Source organism: Chiloscyllium plagiosum, chromosome 4 (assembly GCF_004010195.1).
Source record: "Chiloscyllium plagiosum isolate BGI_BamShark_2017 chromosome 4, ASM401019v2, whole genome shotgun sequence".
Taxonomy (NCBI): Eukaryota; Metazoa; Chordata; class Chondrichthyes; order Orectolobiformes; family Hemiscylliidae; genus Chiloscyllium; species Chiloscyllium plagiosum.
In genome coordinates, this window is record NC_057713.1 from 9,581,874 (window position 1) to 9,603,531 (window position 21,658).

At 44.3% G+C, this 21,658-nt stretch overlaps 1 long non-coding RNA gene across 1 annotated transcript in view; it reads right to left on the reverse strand.

The window, feature by feature from the left end:
- Positions 1–3,503: 3,503 nt before the first annotated feature.
- LOC122549528 overlaps positions 3,504–21,658 on the reverse strand; it is a 62,704-nt gene continuing 44,549 nt past the window's right edge. The window contains exon 3 of the long non-coding RNA XR_006311551.1: positions 3,504–3,604. This is a non-coding gene — a long non-coding RNA (uncharacterized LOC122549528). The remainder of the gene's footprint in view (positions 3,605–21,658) is intronic.

The window sequence follows — 21,658 nt, forward strand, 5'->3', positions numbered from 1 at the left end:
CCCCCACTCCGGCCTATCACCCTCACCTTAACCTCCTCCCTCCTATCGCATTTCCAATGCCCCTCCCCCAAGTCCCTCCTCCCTACCTTTTATCTTAGCCTGCTTGGCACACTTTCCTCATTCCTGAAGAAGGGCTTATGCCCGAAATGTCGATTCTCCTGCTCCTTGGATACTGCTCGACCTGCTGCGCTTTTCCAGCAACACATTTTCAGCTCTATTCCATATCCTTGCCTTACAACTCCTGGTTCTGTCCTGCTAGTGGGACATGACATTCCCATGGATGGCCATGGTGTTGTCTGAGATATTGTCTGTAAGGTATGATTCAGTCATGTCCAGCATTCCACTTCCTGGAGTCAATGACCAGCTCCTTCATTTTCATCATTCGACTTTTAATTCCATAGATTTATGGACTCACCTTTCACCATCAGACAGGACAGGATTTCAACCTGGATCTCCAAAATAGTACCTGGCTTCTGGATGACAAGTACAGTGATCAGACCACTGTATCATCCTCTTCATCTTGGTCCAAATGCTACCTCCCTGTTTATTCCTGTAGGAATTTCGTATGTTTAGATGCAGTGACACAAGAGACCAGCTTACCCCTACCTTTTCAAGGGCAATAAATGCTAATGCAGCCAGTTAAACCCACCTCCTGTGAGTTAGTTAAAAAATGAAATCACAATCAATTCTTGAGAATACAGACCTGTTTATTTAGCAAAATCCCCTCAGTCCAGGAATGAATTTGGTTAACCTTTGTTGCTTTTTCTCTATGGAAATGCTGCTTAGAAATCTGTCAATCCAATTCACCTTGACAACTGTGTAAACAACCACTGCTGAGCTATCAATCTCTATGGGAAGTACATCTTTCTAAAGGCAATGAAGTGCTAGAGCTGATATAACATGTCTGTGTGACTCTATGACTCTATGTCCAGAAATCCCATTAGCAGCAATGTGATGTTCATCAGTTGCTCTGTTGTTGTAGTAATGGTTACATGCTCAGTGTTGTCCAGGCCACCCTCCATCTATCTTCAAAACAGTATTTAATTTTATTCATTCATAGAGTTTGGGCATCACTGGCTCAACTGGCACTTACTTCCTGTCATTTTACGCATCTAATCTCAGTGTGGTGTGCATTAAACTTACCAGCACTGTATAAATGCTATACATACATTAGAGCACCATATGCAATAAATGAAGTACCCTTTGTTTTCACTAGGACAACAATTCTAACTTTAACGAGTCATCTGGACACAGTGCTTTAATTTTTACATTGAATAACGGTGAGGTATCAATCAAATCTTCCAAACAAACTGAACAGATGACAGAATTCTCATTTGCATGCCCATTTATTAAATATTTAAAATAGATGACAGATGGCCGAGCAGATGTCACAATGGACTTGATTATATTGAGCTCCAAAAAGTTTGCATTAAGCCGTGCAGTGGAATCTCAATATGAATGCATGGCTGACTTCCAAAACCTATTAGTGGATATAGCTCAGCAGTGGTTATTTACACAGTTGTCAAGGTGAGTGTCCTATACACAAAAAAGCAGGACAAATCCAATCCAAACCATTACTGCTCCATTGGTCTACTCTTGATCATCCGTAAAGTGATGGAGGATGTCATCAACAGTGCAATCAAGCAACACCTGCTCAGCAATAACCTGCTCAGTGGCACCCAGTTTGGGTTCTGCCAGGGCTGCTCCTGACCTCATTAAACCTTGCTTCACCAGTGGATGTCAGTTAAGAATCATCTTATCTCCAGGACGTTTCTGCAGGAGTGCCTCGGGGTAGTTTCCTATTCCCAACTATCTTTATCAAAGCTTCATCAATGACCTTCCCTCCATCACAAGGTCAGAAGTGGGATGCTCAATATTCAACACCATTCACAACTGCTCAGACACTGAAGCAGTCCACGCTTTAATGCAACAAGATCTGGACAATGTCCAGGTTTGGGCTGTCAATTGTGAGTAACATTCTGACCCAGGATCAGAATACTCCAGAGGACCATAGAGTGCTCTATCGTTAGAGAGAGAGAGAGAGAGAGAGAGGGAACTAATGGTGGTTTAACCTGAGGGTTAGCACTCAGTTTTCATTGTAACCACCCCATGGCATTCTAATATATGATGTGGGAGCAGAATTCAAACCCAGCATACGTACGCCAGGACAGTAAGAAATTACAGAAGATTGTGAGCACAGCCCAGACCACCGTGGAAGCCAACCTCCCATCTATGGACTCCATTGACACTTATAACTGCCGCTAACCTTATCAAAGACCCCTCCCACCCCAGGAATGGTCTCTGACAACCCCTTTCATCAGACAGGAGGTTCAGAAGCTTGAACATACGCACCAACAGGTTCAAAAAGTGCTTCTTCTCTGCTGTTATTAGACTGCTGAACAGACCTCTCTAATTTCAAATAATGTTGATCTTGCTTTGTACCCTTCCTATGCAGCAGTAACCTTCTAGACCTCATTCTGACTAAACACCCTAGGATCTGTATGACCTTATTTGCTATGATCTGACTGCACTGCTCGCTGCGTTTGGGTATATGTGACTACAACAAATCAAATCAAATCAAAGATTGTTAAAAAAAAATCTACTGGAAAATGTTTTTCTCTAGAGAATGGTTAGAATGTGTAACTCTCTGACAAGAAGTAATTGAGTTGAGTAGTAGAGATGTGTCTAAGGGCAAGATGTATTTAAGACCTACCCACCTCTGTCACTTCCTCTGGCAGCTCCTCCTCAGGTCCCTTTGAAATCTTTCACCTCTCACCTTAACTCATGCCCTCTAGTTTTGAACTCCCTTACCCTAGGGGAAAAGATTTGAGGGCGGGGCTGATGTTTAACTTGATTTCCTTTTGTAGACTGGCTTGATGTAATGTTTCAGATGGAGAGTAGAGATCACTGAGTTCCTTTCTGATTAAAGCTCACCTTGATTAGAAACACGAACACAGCCTTTCTCTGCACATGATGTCTGACCTACTGAGCGTGGAGGTTGTGGTAGTGACACTGAAGGACGGAAAGTGCCAGAGAAACTCAGCAGGTCTGGCAGTACCTATGGAGAGAAAAGCAGAGTTCTGAGGAAGGGTCACTGGACTTGAGACATTCTCTCTCTGCAGAAAATGCCAGACCTGCTGAGTTTCTCCAGCACTTTCTGTCTTTGGTGCATTAATGATTTGCCTTCCCATGTGATTTTTAGACTGCGAACGTTTTTAGAACTTCTGTCATATAATCCAGCTCAAAAACAAAGATTTCTTCTCCTCCCTTCTGTTTTTTTTTGCCAATTATCCTAAATGTGTGGCCCTTGGTTCCCAGGCCATTTGCCAGTGGAAACAGTTGCTTCTTATTTAATCCATCAAAACAGCTCATAATTTGGAACAGCTTGTTCCATTTATTACTGAATGGAACAGTAGACAAATTAGACGCATTATTTGAAAGTGTGCAGGCACGATTACAGAGCTTGAAGCAGGCTGATGTCTGTTTTGTGTGTTGTACAAGTAGCAGGTTTTGACAGTTTCAGGGTGAAGAGTGGCATGAAACGGGGCTGGGACTTCGATACTCTTTGTCATTTTCCTCTTCAGGCTCCTGACCAGTGCCTTCCCTGCAGAGATGGGAAGAGTTGACCCAATTATTATCTCCACAATCTGACCAGACTCACTGGGGTAGAGTGCTGAGAATCAAGTCCACACACACCCCCACCCCACCTTTCCCTGACTCGTCACAAAACTTAAAGGTTTCATAAAATCTGCAAATTGCACAAATTACCTGATCTTCTGAGTCATGGGCCATGTTTCTGTACTGATCAAGAATCACTTTTTATTGTAAGTAATTAAAATATGGCTGCAGGTAAACAATTAGAATGCAACTATATTAATTTAAAAATCTAATTCCGGCTATAAACTACCCCTGACATGAGGAGAGAAAGACAAACAGGGTTAAGAGAAAAAGTTATGGCAGAGGGGGAAAGCTCCAAAGATGCCTCAGAAGTCTTTGTTCCCAAGTTCTGTTGTTAGGGTGATCTTTATGATTCTTCTACTTGCATGTTGCATCAATCATCTTTCTCCAGATGCTTCCACTGGCTGGTAAGAGACACAAGGTAGTCTGTTCCCTTATAAAAATATCTCTGACCTATCAGTTAAGGGTCACAGCTTACAAAACAACAGTTGCCAAACAGTTTTTGACAGGAAGTTTTGACTGCAGAGAACAGAGAAACCACACCCAAGCTGGAGAGGAACTCTCTCTTTCTCTACTAACTGTTTCCAGCTCCAAGCTGTTCAGTGGCCTGAGAACCAACCACAAAGGTTTTGATAGCCAAAAAAGGTCTCTGTTGTCAATAGCTGGTCACTAGTCTACAGACCAATTAAATTCTTGTTGCCAACAAAAACTTCAGCTGTACACCACCTCAGTTCCAAATTGATTATAACTCAAGCTTCAAGTATTGCTTGTTCAAACCCACCTTGCTTGCAATACAGGTCGGGTCACTTGCTTTCAAAAATTAGTTACCCTTTCAAACACAGGTCTTAAGACAACTCTTTCTCATTTCAATCCACAGGTTTTAAAACACAAAATAAAGGAATTGTTCTTACAAGACCATTTGGGGCAGCACAGTGGCTCAGTGGTTCTCACTGCTGCCTTACAGTGCCAGGGACCTGGGCTCGATTTCACCCTCGGGCGACTGTCTGTGTGGAGTTTGCACATTCTCCCCATGTCTGTGTGTGTTTCCTCCAGGTAGTCTGGTTTCTTTCCACAGTCCAAAGATGTGTGGGTTAGGTGGATTGGTCATGCTAAATTGCCCATGGTGTCCAGGGATGCATGGGCTAAGTGAGTTAGCCATGGGAAATGCAGGGTTACAGGGATAGGGACGAGAGTGAGTGTGGGTGGGATGCTCTTCGGAGGGTTGGTGTGGACTCGATGGGTTAAATGACCTGCTTCCACACTGTAGGAATTCCATAAAGACTGAAAGTGAAGCTGAAGATACAGCTCATTTGATTCAAAGAATTCCATTATGTTGATGGTGCCATGTTAGTCATCTACATGGAAATGCGACTACAGTGACAGACTGTTTTATCCCATGCCTGTGGGTTGGCCCAGCTGACAACAGTCCATCTTCCGCAGTTACATTGGCACCACCCCCAACTTTTCCTCCGCTACATCAATGACTGTATCAGCTCCCACGTGGAGGTTGAACAGTTCATCCACTTTACCAACACCTTCCACCCTGACCTCAAATTTACCTGGACCGTCTCAGACGCCTCCCTCCCCTTCCTAGACCTCTCCATTTCTATGGCGACCGAATCAACACGGACATTTACTATAAACCGACCGACTCCCACAGCTACCTAGACTACATCTCCTCCCATCTTGCCCCCTTTAAAAACGCCATCCCATATTCCCAATTCCTTCGTCTCCGCCGCATCTGCTCCCAGGAGGACCAGTTCCAATACCGTACAACCCAGATGGCCTCCTTCTTCAAAGACCGCAATTTCCCCCCAGACATGATCGACGATGCCCTCCACTGCATCTCCTCCACTTCCCGCTCCTCCGCCCTTGGGCCCCGCCCCTCCAATCGCCACCAGGACAGAACCCCACTGGTCCTCACCTACCAACCCATCAACCTCCATATACATCGTATCATCCGTCGTCATTTCCACCACCTCCAAACGGACCCCACCACCGGAGATATATTTCCCTCCCCTCCCCTATCAGCATTCCGAAAAGACCACTCCCTCTGATCTCCAGCATCTGCAGTCCTCACTTTCTCCCAGCTGACAATAAGAAAACTATGGCTGAAGTGAGATCAGCCATGATCGAATTAGATAGCAGAGCAGCGTCGAGGGGCTGAATTACCTTCTCCAGCTTCTACTTCTTGCCTGGTTATGGAGTGTCATGGAGTCACAGAGCCACAGAGGTGCACTGCACGGAAACAGACCCTTTGGTCCAACTCATGCTGACCAGATATCTGAAACTAATCTGGTCTCATTTCCCAGCATTTTGCCCATATCCCTCTAAACCTTCCTATTCATATACCCATCCAGATGCCTTTTAAATGTTGTAATTCTACCAGCCTCCGCCACTTCCTCTGGCAGCTCATTCCATACACGCACCACCCTCTGCGTGAAAAAGTTGCCCCTTAGATCCCTTTTAAATTTTTCCCCTCTCCCTTTAAACCGATGCCCTCTTGTTTTGGACTCCCCCATTCCAGGGCAAAGACCTTGGCTGTTCACCCTATCCATGCCCCTCATGATTTTATAAACTTCTACGAGGTCATCCCTCAGCCTTTACCCTCGAGTATATGAGATAACACTCTGCCTGAAATCCTGGTATTCTGTCTCTACAGCGACAACAGCCTGTTTAATGCAGAACCCATTGTACACATATCTCAAAACAGCTTTTGGCTCACTCACAAAACATGCACCATAAACCATCAAGCTGACTGTTCAGACCCATGGATTAGGAGACCTGGCTCGTCAGCACCTTGCCAAGTTATTCCCAAGAGAAACTGGACAACTTTTATTTTTGATGTCTGGGTCTCATTCTCTTGAGCTCATGGAAGGCACAAGGGTGACAGTCTCCGCAAAGACAACGCCAGGCTTACAGTTAGGGAGCAGGGCTGCTTTCTCTGGATCAGATGCCTGACACAGGATGCAAAATAGACATGTTCCCAAGGATATTCTGTGGTTTTTTTTGTTATTCACTTGGGGGACATGGCATCACTAGCTTTGTCAGCATTTATTACCCTTCCCTTGTTGCCCTTGAGAAGGTGGTGGTGAGCTGCCTTCTTGAACCGCTGCAGTCCGTGTGCTATAGGTAGACCCACTGTTAGGGAGGAAATTCCAGGAATTTGACTCATGTCTATGCCGATCAACAAACACCAAACCACACTAATCCCATTTACCTGCATTTGGTCCCATAACCAATAATGCCTTGGCATTTTAAGTATTCATCCAGATGTTCCTTAAATATTGCGAGAGTATTTGCTTCCACCACCTCTCAGACAGCATGTTCCATATTTCTCATATCTCATCTAAAACACTTACTCCTCCCCTTAAACTTGTACTTTCTGGTCTTAGACATATTTGCCATGGGGGAAGAGGTTCTCACAATCTACTCAGCCTATGCCTCTCATAATTCTGTAGACCGCAATCAGATTCCCCCACCCCTCAGTCTCTCTGTTCCAAGGAAGACAATCCAAGTCTATCCAGTCTCTCCTCATATCTGAGACTTTCCATCTCAGGCAGCATCTCCTCCATAACTGCTCCAATGCAATCACACCCTTTCAATAGTGTGGTGACCAGTACTACACACTGTACTCCATCTGTAGCCAAACTAATGTTTTATGAGGTTGGAACTAGACATCCTTGCTCCTATATTCTATGCCCTGCTTAATGAAGGCAAAAATCTTGTACGATTTTTTTTCACCACCCTATTGACCTGTGCTGATGTCTTCGGGGATCAAAGGATTTGTACACCAAGGTCCCTCAGTACTCCCTAGGGAGCCACCATTCATTGAGTTGATCCTTTCCTTATTAGACCTACCAAAATGCATGACCTCACACTTATCAGGATTAAACTCCATCTGTCACTGCTGTGCCCGATTTCCCAGCTGATCGATATCAGACTGTAATCTGAGCTCATCGTCCTCACTATCAACAACACCACCAATTATCCTGAAATTTAAAAACGTACTAATTTTTCGTTCGACGTTCACATCCTTGTCATCAAAGTGAATAATAAACAGTAAGGATACTAGCACCGATCCCTGTGGTACACTGCTAGTCACAGGCCTCCAATCACTAAACATCCCTCCACTATCACCCTTTGCCTCTCGTTTACAAACCAATTCTGGATCCAGTTTGCTAACTTGCCTTGGATGCTAACTTACCCTCGCCCTTCTAGATGGTTGAGGTAGTTGGGTCAGAATATGCTATTGAGGAGCTTGAGTCACTTGTTGCCCTGCGTCTTGTAGACAGTACACACTGCTGTGACTCTGCCTCGCCAACGAAGGGGAGTGAATGTTGGAGTCTGTGGATGGGATGCCAATCAATTAGGCTCCTTTGCCCTGGATGGGGTTGAGCTTCTTGAATGTGACTGCAGCTGCACTCATTAAGGCAGGCCAATGGGTGACCTCATAGAGGTTTATTAAATGGTGTTGGCACCGTCCGGACACGCCTTGGCGTGCCCATTTGCCACCGGGCGGTGGGGATCCCCAGTGGAGGGCTCTCTATGTGGGAGTCCTCCCCCTTTCTCTCGGGGATCTGGGGTGGAGGGTGCTGCACGCAGTCCCCTGCAACCGCAGATTGCGGTGGTTCACGGACTCCCAGCCCAACTGCTTGTTCTGTGGCGCTGTGGAGTCCGTGGACCACGTATATATTGGGTGTGGGCGTTTGCACTCCCTCTTTGATTTTCTGAAAAACCTTCTCCTCTGTTTTTGGCTGCACTTCAGTCCCACGCTCCTGATCTTTGGGCACCCGGTACGGAGGAAGGAGGGCAGGTCTGAAGACCTCCTCGTGGAAACAGGAGTCCTCCCTCCCCTCCCCTTCACTGTTTTGATCACACAGCACTGTCCCTTGATGTGAAGGGCAGTGTTTGTCACTGGCCACCCGGGTGTTTTCCTATCTTCCTGGTGGTGGAAATTGAATAAAGATTCGTGCACTTTGTGTTTTCCACTGTAAAAAGTAAAAAAAAAAAAGTAAATGGTGTTGGATATGGATAGGGTGAATAGCCAAAGCTTTTTTCCTAGAAGGGGGATGTCCGAAACTAGAGGGCATAGATTTAAGCTGAGGAGGGAAAGATCCGAAAAGGACCTGAGGGATAACATTTTCATGCAGACGGTGATGTGCAAATGGACTGAGCTGCCAGAGGAAATGGTGGAGGCGGAAACAATTACAACACTTAAAAGGCATCTGGATGGGTGCATGAATAGGAAGGAATTAGAGGGATATGGGCCAAATGGGACGAGGTCAGATTGGGATGTCTTTTTGGCATGGATGAGTTGGACTGAAGGGGGTGTTTCTGTGCTGTACATCTGTATGACTCTGAGAGAGTGGTATTTGATCGCATTCCTGGTTTGTGCTTTCTAGCTATGGACAGGAGTTAGTGAGTCAGGAGGTGGGCTACTTGCTGAAGGAGTCTGAGCCTCCCACTTGCTCTTGTAGCCACTGTCTTTACATGGCTATTCCAGTTTTGTTTCAAGAAAATGAAAACTCGCAGGAAGTTGATAATACAAGTGGCTTTTCTTTTGGCCAGAATGCCTTGACTTGTTCTGAATTTAAGTTTTTTTTTTCCCCTTTTGCCTCTTTGGCTGAAACTGTATTAGTGTATTTCCAAGGCTCACAATCACGGGAATTTTTTTTCCCATGTGTAATTCTCGACAGCAAATGCCAGCCAGTGATTACACCATCAGGGGTATTGTAGCTGAACATACATGGATGAAGAGCCAAAATATAATATATACACATTGTGTATTTATTTTCAAGCACAATTAATTGTTCTGATCTGGAAGGCCTTAGACACTAGTGAAAGCTAATCAAATCATCATTTTCAACTACTTCATCATTCAATATATCATAGAAGCACTACAGTGTAGAAGCAGGCCATTCAGCCCATTGAATCCACACTAACCCTCTGAACAGCATCCCACCCAGATCCACCTCCCCTTATCCTATGACCCTCCATTTCCAAATGCTAATCCTGCTAAGCTGCACATCTTTGGACTATGTGAGGAATCCAGAGCACTTGGAGCAAACTCATGCAGACACGGGGAGAATGTGCAAACTCCGCACAGACAGTCGCCAGAGGATGCGATCAAACCTGGGCCCCTCGTGTTGTGAGGCAGTGGTGCAAACCACTGAGCCACCATTGGGTGATCATGGCTGATCATCCAACTTAATAGCCTATTCCTATTCTTCCCATATCCTTTGATCCTATTCGCTCCAAATCCCCAGCTATATACCACTCCTTCTTGAAGTCAGACAATATTTTGGCCTCAACTGCTTTCTGCGGCAGTGAATTCTAAGGCTCCCCACTCGCTGGATGAAGAAATTTCTCCTCATCTCAGACCGAAATGGTTAACCCAGTCTCCCTAGACTGAGACTAGGAGAAAGTTAGTACTGCAGATGCTGGAGATCAGAGACAAAGAGTGTGGTGCTGGAAAAGCACAGCAGGTCAGGCAGCATCAGAGGAGCAGGAGAATTGACGTTTAAGGCATAATTCCTGATGTAGGGCTTATGCCTGAAATGTAGGTTCTCCTGTTCCTCGATGCTGTCTGACCTGCTGTGCTTTTCCAGTACTTCACTCTTTGTCTCTAGACTGAGACCCCTAATTCTGGTCTCCGCCATTTTCGGGAATATCTTTCTTCCATCTAACCTGTATACTCCGGTTAGAATATTACAGGTTTCTATGAGATCTTCTGAACTCCAGGGAATGCAATCCGAACTGATTCTCCCTCTTCTCATTCATCAGTCTTGCCATCATTCCATGATAGAGTCCAGTACATTCACAATTGATGCATCATCTTCCAGATAAATGAACAACTGAGTCAAGACCCAATTCAGACATTCACAACTGATTCACAACTCAGGCACTCAGAGTGGAGATAGTACCCATTAGTCACATTGATGTTGCCACCAGTGATAAATTGAGCAACAATACTGTACTCAATACATGTCGAACAATTGCCAGCTTGAATTTTTCATATTTGTCTCAAAGTCTTGAGTGTAGAGGCTGACTTTCAGAAGCAAGGTGAGCCCCTCAACACGAGGTAAAGTCATTAATCCACCCATAGGAGGCGGAATTGTCTCTTGTTCCTAACACATGCCTGCAATGTAATTAGTTATGATCAAATTTAACCTAGTGGTGCCGTACGTCATACAACACCACGTTATAGTCCGGTCAGGCAGCATCCGAGGAGCAGGAGAGTCGATATTTCGGGCATAAGCACTTTATCCTGATGAAGGGCTTATGCCCGAAACATCGACTCTCCTGCTCCTCAGACGTTGCCCTGACATGCTGTGTTTTCCAGCACCACACATTTCGACTCTGACCTCCCATATCTGACTTTCTCCAGGTTATAGACCAAGATAAGCAATCATAAGCTTTCAGAGCACTGCTCCTCCAGGTGAACCAAAAGCTTGTGATTTGAAATAAACCTGCTGGACTATAACCTGGTGTCACATGACTTTATCCATCCCAGTCCAACACTGACACCTACACATCCTGGTTAACCTAATGGTGGATAGGAAGAGCAGGATAGTTCAATGATGCATGGATTGAGGTAACTGATATTAGATATTGTCTTGGCAGAGGTAGCAAGAGAAAATCCTCCTGCTAAAAGCAAGTTGTTAAGGGTTAGATTTCTCCTGCAAAGATCACTGATTGTTCATAGACTATACATTGGAACAACGTTTTGCATACTCAGATCTTTTGTTTCTGTTTAAGTTTGCTCCTTCTTTTTGGGCATGGCTCCTTTTACAAAGTGTTTCTTATTTGCCAAATATATTTTTAACTATCAGCGTTCAGTCGAATTGTCACAAATTGGCAAGATGAAGCTTCTGATATCATAAAATGCAGCCTAATGAGGAAATGCGTTGCTGAGGGCAATTCAGGATACTCTGTGCGATGTGCCAAAGTTGTACTCAATGCAAGGGATGTTTGTTGAAAAAAAAGGCATCCAATTTAGGAAATACAAGACTGGAAATTTAATGCTTTAAGTCAATAACACCAGAAGAATAACTTAGCTTGTGATTATGTAAATAAACGTTTGCAAATACATAATTTGTGTATCCTTATCACAGCTCCTTCAACAGCGCCTCCCAAACCCACAATCTTTACCAGCGAGAAGAATAAGGCAGCTGAGTAGTGGGAACACCATCACTCTCAAGTACCCCTCTAAGGCATCCTGACTTGGAAATGTATTGATGCCCCTAAAGTGTCGCTAGGTCAAATTCCCTCCCAAAGCAAATTGTGGATTTACTACAGCATGTGGACGCTCTTTGGTCTACCCATGATTTATTGGTCTTCATGAGTAAGGAGTTGACCCCCAGCCAAATGTTGCAGATACGGTGTGCTGTGGGACATACTAAAGCCTGGAGTAGCTGCCACTAAGACACAGTGGGGAAAGATCACTGTCTGAGGTCTTTCGGCCAAAGTTAAATGGGGATCCATTCTGTTATCAGACCCTCCGGGTAATTAAATATATGTAAATCCAACCTTGCACAGGGAAGAAATACTATATGTTTGTTTGTTGGATAGAGTCAAACTCCAATGTTTATTTGTTTTCTTCATATGCTACTGAACAGAACCCAAACTGCTTTAGTCACTAGCTATATATATTTTTAATGAATAAAATATATTTTTGAAGTAAAACAATGCATGGACTACAGCGGTTCAAGAAGGTAGCTCATCACCATCTTCCCAAAAGGCATTGGTGATGGACAGGCAGTGGTACCCACATCTCAGAAAAGAATGAGCACTTTGGTAGTGGGATAGCACACTAGTGCCACTTGCAGCCAGTTACAGGGCTGAATTTTATTCAGGGTTGTGGGATTCTGAGACCAGGGGAACACAGCTGGCAAACATATTCGATTGGCATGGAGTGGTCTCAGTGTTTTGTTTTCCGGAGGTGTTCTCCTCCAAAAGAGACCCCTGTGGGCATGATATTCGATAAGGGGAGGTTTAGAACATAGAACATAGAACATTACAGCACAGTACAGACCCTTCGGCCCTCAACGTTGCACCGACCTGTGAAACCATCTAACCTACACCATTCCATTTTCATCCATATATTTATCCAATGACCATTTAAATGCCCTTAAAGTTGTGAGTTTACTACTGTTGCAGGCAGTGCATTCCACGTCCCTACTACTCTCAAGGTAAAGAAACTACTCTGACATCTGTCCTATATCTATCACCCCTCAGTTTAAAGCTATGTCCCCTTGTGCTAGCCATCACCATCCGAGGAAATAGGCTCCCACTGTCCACCCTATCTAACCCTCTGATTATCTTATGTGTCCCAATTAAGTCAGTTCTCAATCTTCTTCTCTCTAACGAAAACAGCCTCAAGTTCCTCAGCCTCTCCTCATAAGACCTTCTCTCCATACCAGGCAACATCTCAGTAAATCTCCTCTGAACATTTTTCAAAGCTTCCACATCCTTCCTATAATGCGGTGACCAGAACTGTACACAATACTCCAAGTGCAGCCACACAGAGTTTTGTACAGCTACAGCATGACCTCGTGGGTCCAAAACTCAATCCCTCTCCCTATAAAAGCTAACACACCATATGCCTTCTTAACAACCCTATCAACCTGGGTGACAGCTTTCAGAGATCTATGTACATGGACACCGAGATCTCTCTGCTCATCTACACTACCAAGAGTCTTACCATTAGCCCAGTATTCTTTATTCCTGTTACTCCTTCCAAAGTGAATCACCTCATGCATTTCTGCATTAACCTACATTTGCCATCTGTCAGCCCAGCTCTGCAGCTTATCAATGTTCCCCTGTAACCTGCAACATCTTTCAGCACTATCCACAACTCTACCGACCTTAGTATCATCCACAAATTTACTCACCCATCCTTCTACACCCTCATCCAGGTCATTTATAAAAATGACAAACATCAGTGGACCCAAAACAGATCTTTGTGGCACACCACTAGTAACTGAACTCCAGGATGAATACTTCCTATCAACCACCACCCTCTGTCTTCTTTCAGTTAGCCAATTTCTGATCCAAACTGCTAAATCACTCTCAGTCCCATGCCTCTGTATTTTGTGCAATAGCCTACCGTGGGAAACCTTATCAAATGCCTTACTGAAATCCGTATACACCACATCAACCACTTTACCCTCATCCATCTGTTTGGTCACCTTCTCAAAGAACTCAATAAGGTTTGTGAGGCACAACTTACCCTTCACAAAACCATGTTTACTATCCCTAATCAAAGTATTCCTCTCTAGGTGATTATAAATCCTATCTTTTATAATCCTTTCCAACACTTTACCCACAACCGAAGTAAGGCTCACTGGTCTATAATTACCAGAATTGTATCTACTCCCCTTATTGAACAAGGGGACAACAGTTGCTATCCCCCAGTCTTCTGGCACTATTCCTGTAGACAATGATGACATAAAGATCAAAGCCAAAGACTCTGCAATCTCCTTCTTCTGTCTCAGTATTTTCCTCGACCACATTGTCATTTTCCTGTATGAATACTGACTAAAAATATTCATTTTGTGCTTCTCCTATCTCCTCAGACTCCATGCTCAACTTTCCACTACTGTCCTTGATTGGCCCTAATCTACTCTCGTCATTCTTTTATTCATGACTTGCCTATAGAAAGCTTTAGGGTTTTCCTTGATCCTATCTGCCAATGACTTCTTATGTCCCCTCCTGGCTCTTCTTTGCTCTATGTTTAGGTCCTTCCTGGCTAACTTGTACCTCTCAAGCGCCCTAACTAAGCCTTCACGTCTCATCCTAACATAATCCTTCTTCTTCCTCTTGACAAGAGATTCAACTTCTTTAATAAACCATGGCTCCTTCTCTTGACAACTATCTCCTGCCTGACAGATATGTATGTATCAAGGACACGCAATAGTTAATCCTTGAATAAGCTCCACATTTCAGTTGTGTTTCCTTCTCCATCCTAAGTCTTGCCAAATTGCATCATGATCGCATTTCTCCCAGCTATAACTTTTGCCCTGTAGCTTAGACCTATCCCTTTCCATTGTTAAGTAAACATATCCAAATTGTGATCACGATCACCAAAGTGCTCACCTATCTCCAAAGCTAACACCTGGCCAGGTTCATTACCTAGTACCAAATCCAACGCAACCACGCCTCTTGTAGGCCTGTCTACATACTGTGTCAGGAAACTTTTCTGCACACATTGGATAAAAACTGACCTATCTAAAGAACTCAAACTATAGTATTTACAGTCATTATTTGGAAAGTTAAAGACCCCATAACAACTATTCTGTTACTCCAGCTTCTATTGAGGATCATCTTTGCTATTCTTTCTTCTACATCTCTGGAACTTTTTGGAGGCATATCGAAAACTCCCAATAGGGTGACCTCCCTTTTCCTGTTCCTAACTTCAGCCCATATTACTTCAGTAGACGAGTCCTCAAATGTCCTTTCTGCCACCGTAATACTGTCCTTGACTGACCATGCCACACCTCCCCCTCTTTTACCATCTCCATTAAACATCTAAACCCCAGAACCTGCAACAACCAGGCCTGTCCCTTCTCTACCCATATCTCCGAAATGGCCACAACACTGAAGACCCCAGGTACCAACCCATGCTGCAAGTTCACCCACCTTAGTCCATATGCTCTTGGCGTAGACACACTTCAAACCAACTTCCTGCTGGCCGGTGCCATCTTGTGATCTTGAAACCTTATTTCTGACCTCATTCCTCTCAACCTCCTGGACACTGGAGCTACACTTCAGGTTCCCATCCCCTGCTGAATTAGTTTAAACCTTCTCGAAGCGTATTAGCAAATTTCCCTCCCAGAATATTGGTACCCCTCTGGATCAGGTGTAGACCATCCTGTTTGTAGAGGTTCTACCTACCCCAGAATGAGTCCCAATTATCTAGGGATCTGAATCCCTCCCTCCTGCACCATCCCTGTAGCCACGTTGTTCAACTCCTCTCTCTCCTTATTCCTCACCACGTGGCATGGGCAACAAACCAGAGACGACAACACTGTTTGTTCTAGCTCTAAGCTTCCACCCTAGCTCCCTGAATTTCTGCCTTAAATCCCCATTCCTTTTCCTACCAATGTCATTAGTGCCTATGTGAACCACAACTTGAGGCTGCTCCCCCTCCCCCTTGAGGATCCGGAAGACATCACAAACACTGGCACCTGAGAGACAACACACCAAACAGTGAGTCTCTCTCATTCCCATAGAATCTCCTGTCTGTCCCCCTCACTATGGAGTCCCTAATGACTAATGCGCTGCTCATCTCCCCCCACTTCCCTTCTGAGCAACAGACAGACTCTGTGCCAGAGACCTGTGCCCCATTGCTTACCCCTGGTAAGTCATCCCCCTGAAGAGTATCTAAAACGGTATGCTTGTTATTGAGAGGAACAGCCATAGGGGATCCCTGCACTGCCTGCTAGTTTCCTTTCCGTTCCCTATCTGTAACCCGTCTGCCTTTTTCTTATACCTGAGTTATGAATACCTCCCTGTAACCCCTTTCAATCACCCCCTCTGCCTCCCGAATGATCAGATGTTCATCCAGCTCCAGCTCCAGTTCCATAAAGCGATTTTCGAGGAGCTGGAGTTGTGTGCATTTCCGCAGATGATGTCACTGGGGACACTAGTGGTGACCCTTACCTCCCACATTCTGCAGGAGGAACATTCAACTGCCCCAATCTCCATCCCCACTATTCTAAGTTCTCAAAGACACTATTGAAAAATAAATTAAAAGAAAGCTAGTTACCTTATCCATCTTATTTTGGTTAGAGGAGGAGGATGGGTGGGAGACACTACCTAAGTAGTGTTTCAGGTAACGCAAATGTTCAAATATATTACTTCACTTACTCAGCAGTCCCATGTCCATTCCTGCTCAGCGTGCACTCCGCCTATTCATGCTATGAGGCTGCAAGCTAGTTGGAGAGCAAGAGCGTTGGGCACTGCTAGAGTGGGTCACAACGTGCGAGGATCTCCTCAAAAATGGAGGTGACCGAGTGAAAATTAAAATTCGGCATGGCCATGGGCACACTGTCAGAAAGCCAAACCCTCAAGTGGTGATGGTTGAGGCTTCATGAGGATTGCATCTCACTCGTGCAGTTCTGTCTGTCGGGGCAGGAAGATGTCAGTCCCAGTGAATATTAGCCCCCACCCCTATCTGCAGGTAACCACAAGGAGGCTACCATCTGAAGGCAATGATCTGCCCATGTGACCCAGCACTTTTCTGCTGTTGTCGAAATGCCAGTAGTCCCATTGCTTGGATTCACTTTGGCCTTTAATTATCTGACCGCCCCAGGGGAGAAAGCATCTCCTCCATCTGCCTCCCATCTGTTGCTAGGGAATCTCGCCAAACAACGGGACAGTGATCCAGAACCATCCCCCAGTGTACCCAGTTCCTTGCCTCTGGTCACACACTAACAAAATCCCACACAATGATTCATCAGCAGATACCTTGCTACAGATTCTTGGGAGGGCAATGGTCTAGAGGCATTATTGGTGGACTGTTAATTCAGAGACACAGGTAATGTTCTGGGGAAAGGGGTTCAAATCTTGTCACAGCAGATGGTGGAATTTGTTTTTTTTAAAAAAATCAGTCTGGAATTAAGAGTCTAATGACGACCAAGAATTAATTGCCTGTTGTCCGAAAAATCAATCTGGGTTCACTAATGCCCTTCAGGGAAGGAAACAGCCATTCTCACTTGGTGTGGCCTCCATGTGGCTCTAAGCTGCCTTCTGGGGCAATTAGGGATGGCCAATGATGCCTTAATCCCGTGGATGAATAAAAAAATGCTGATTGAGAGGACAGATCGTAGTGCTGTTAATGACCTGAAATTGTCCCTGAGTAGGTTATGAGGTAGTTTTGAAAGGTGGCCATTGTATGCACGTAGCAAATCTGGCAATCCCTGAGCACACGGCCTGTTGTGTTAAGGCAGCAGTGACCAATAGGAGAGCAGATGGCTTCACATTAAGTGACATCAATCACATGGCTGTGTGCAGACTGACTTATTTCGTGGTTGTCATTGCCAGGGTGTCTCCCAGCTTTACATGGATTGACCATCGTTCAATAAGCTACTTTTTTATAACAATGCATGTTTGATGTAGAGAGGAGCTAACAATGTAGAACTCCAAACTAATGGGTAGAGGACATGAGCTTGATATTTTCCATATCAACCTGATTAGCAATGACATTACATAACACTGGAGCACGTGGGACGTAAACCAGGCCTTCCGGTCAAGAGATAGGACATTACCACCTGGGCTACTGGAGTCACTTTAAAGCTGACAGTGACATGGACTATAACTGAAGCCTGCAGGGATATCCTCAAGGGAATTCTAAAGATGTGGCGTTGAATCCCACCATGACAGATGGTAAAATTTAAATGCAACAAAATCTGGAATGAACAAAATAAAAACTAATTTAATGGTGACTGTTGTAGATTGTTATATAACTCATTGGGTAACTCTTTCTCGAGCTGTTCAGAGTGAGTTGGGCACTATAGGGAGTGTAGTGTATTATTTCCCCCTTAACTCTATTTTGATTTAATCCCTGCCCTCCCCTTCACTGTTTGATCTCGCAGCATTGACCTTTGATGAGCAGGACATTGCTTGTCACTGGCCACTTGGGTGTTTCCTTTCTTTTGTTGGTGGGAAATGAATAAAGATTTATACACTTGTCGTTCGTCATTGTGTCCTACATCTGCACACACACAACATGGGTGCTGGGAAAAAATAAGCACTACCGCTGTGAGGTGGTAGTGTGGGGGCAAATCATTTAAACAATCATATAACCAGGAGATTTAGAATCTCCTCAGTAAAAGAAAAAGGATATTCAGGAGAAAAATAAAAAAAATAAAAATAATAAGCTCATTGGGTTCCAATTTGTCCATTTCATAAGCATGTTCTCAACACTGGTCCGACCAACAGTGTGATAATGTCCAAGTAATCTGCTCTTTGTCTCTCTTGTTGGTTGTGAGAAGGAGAAGCATTCACTCGGACTACTCTTTGTGTTTTGTCATGGGATAGTTTACAAATATCAGAGAGTATTGGTTGACAATGCCATTGTGGAGATATATTGAAGAATGTTAGCTCTAGCTGGGTGTGAATAATACAGATTGAACCATGTAACAAATTGTATTCTCCACTGTCAGCTAGTGGCAGCTGTTCATTATGCTTCCTGTGAAATTTTATGATCTAATGAGATAATTTCCACAAACTAACTCACTGGGGAACCTGCTGCACTGTCAAACATTCAAACTTCCTTCACTTTCTGAACATAATCACTATTCTATTCTTCACCATTACAAAATAATAACATTTCAGACACCCTGTTAATGAACCTGCTTAAATAAAATCAAACTGTGATTGTTATGTGGCAAAACGTAATAGGTTTTAAAGGCTTTATGCCCTTGTTGCTATTGTATTTCAAGCAGGCACCCTCACTCCAAAGCACTAAATGGATCATTTAACTTTGTAATCCGTAATAAACTAAATAGCGCTTTGAACTGTATTGAATTTTCTGCATTGAAACAGGTCATTAGATCCACACTGCTGTTACACTCCACATAAGCCCTCTCCTTTGTCTTACCATCTAACCTGACTGCATGTCTTCTTCTGTCTACTAGGTTTCCTTGACTACATCTCTCAACCACTCTGTGATAGCAAGATCCATATTCTGACCATTCTGGTAGGTGAACGAAGGAAATCTAATCTAATTAAGATACTAAAGGGGATTGTCACGGTAGATGTAGTGCAGAAGTTTTCACTTGTGGGGCAATTTAGAGCTCATAGTTTTAGGTTAATGGACAACAGATTTAAAACAGAGATGAGAAAGAATTACTTCTTCTAAAGGGTCGTGAACCCGTGGAGTTCATGACCCCAAAGTGCATTGGATGTCAGGACACTTTCAGGAGAAGATGGGAGATTGGACCAGATTAGCAGGCCCAACCAGGGAGAACTGGCTGACAATTATGAACAGGGGAGCCCAGGCTGACAGATATAAACAGGGCTGTCAGAGGTTCTGTTCACTCTGAGAGCTGGCACTAAGGGACCTGGATCAGTGTCAAGGTCTCTCCATGTGTAAATAAAGGGGACTGGGTGATGGGATACCAGCCTCTCTGAAGTTATCTCAGGCTTGAAAGGTTCTGGAGAGCAGGCAGAAAAGTGGAATTAAGGCCAAGATGGGATGAGCCATGTTTGCTTTGATTATCGGAGCAGACTCGAGAGGCTGAGTGGCCTACTCCTGCTCCTAGTTCTTATTTTCGTATGCTCTGAGTAGATGATGTGTCAGGTTCAGTAGTGATTGTTTTATATCAGCGAGCATCACTTCAGGTCTCACTGCTAAGTGGAAACCTCTTGACATCTAAGACCATAAGAGCATAAGATACTGGAGCAGAATGAGGCCATTCAGTCTATCGAGTCTGCTTCACCATTCGTTCATGGCTGATATGTTTCTGAACCTCATTTTCCTGCCTCCTCCCTGTAACCCCGATCCTTTTACCAATCAAGAACCTATCCATCTCTGTCTTAAACACGCTCACCGAATTGGCCTCTACAGCCTTCTACGTCAATGAGTTCCACAGAGTCACCACCCTCTGGCTGAAGAAATTCCTCGTCCTCTTGGTTTTAAAGGGTCATGCCTTCCCTCTGAGGCTGTGCCCTCTGTTCTCGCCTCTCCTATTAGTGGAAACATCTTCTCCATGTCCACTCTATCCAAGACTCTCAGTATTCTGTAAGTTTCAACCAAAACCTCCCCCATCCTCCTAAACCCTATTGATTACTGACCGAGGGTCCACACCACTCCTCATATGGCCAGCTCTTCAACTCCAGGAGCATTCTTGTAAACCTCCTCTGCATCCACTCCAACACCAGCACAATTTTCTTTGGATACGGGTCCCAAACTGCTCACAATCTTCCAAAATGGGGTCTGACCAGAGTCTTATACAACCCGAGCTGGCCATCTCTTCTCTGGTATTCTAGCCCTCCTGAAATGAATGCTAACATTGCATTTGCCTTCCTAACTGCCATCTGAACCTACATATCAACCTTAAGAGAATTCTGAACTTGGACCAAACTCCCACTGTGCTTCATATTTCTAAAGTCTTTTCTTGTTTCGAAAATAATCTCTGCTGCTATTCTTCCGACTATTTCAACTGCCACTTCTTTGCCCATGTTCCTATCCGGTCCAATATCCTTTTGCGGCCCCACCCCTTCCTCAACACTACCTGTCCCTCCATATACCTTTGTGTCATCTGCAAAATTGGCAACAATACCCTCAGTTTCTTCATCCAGATTGTTAATTTATGATGTGAATAGTTGTGGTTCAAATACAGGCCCCTGTGGAACTCCACTAGTCACCAGTTGCCATCCTAACAAGGACCCCTTTATCCCTACTCTCTGCTTCTGCCAGTACCTTGCCCCTAATACCACAGGCTCTTATTTTATTTAGCAGTCTCCTACGTGGGCATCTTGTCAAAGATCTTCTGAAAATCTCCACAGCTCATGTCCACTGGCTCTCCTTTGTCTAACTTGTTTGTTCCCTCCTCAAAGAATTCTAACAGATTTGTCAGGCGTGACCTTCCCTTGATGAAGCCATGCTGACTCAGCCCTATTTTACCCTGCACTTCCAAGTGTCTATCCAATACAACACTTTCACAAATTTAAAGCTCATTCACTTTATAAGATCATTCTCGCAGGTTCCACCAACTTTTAACAAATACAGCCAGTCTGTATTCTCTTCAGAGAATCTGACATGTGTGTGTAAAATTTTTATTTTTCACACTTTTCCCAGTGCCTCTAGATCATAAGATGGAGATCAGAATGATCCACAGTTTAACCAAGTTGCTATATAAATTCAGCTTAAATTTGGAAACAATCTCATTGGACATGCACATGAGAAGGAGTGACCTACCCAGGGCAGGTGTATCTTTGCAGGGCTCGGGGGAAGCACTAGGGTTTGGGA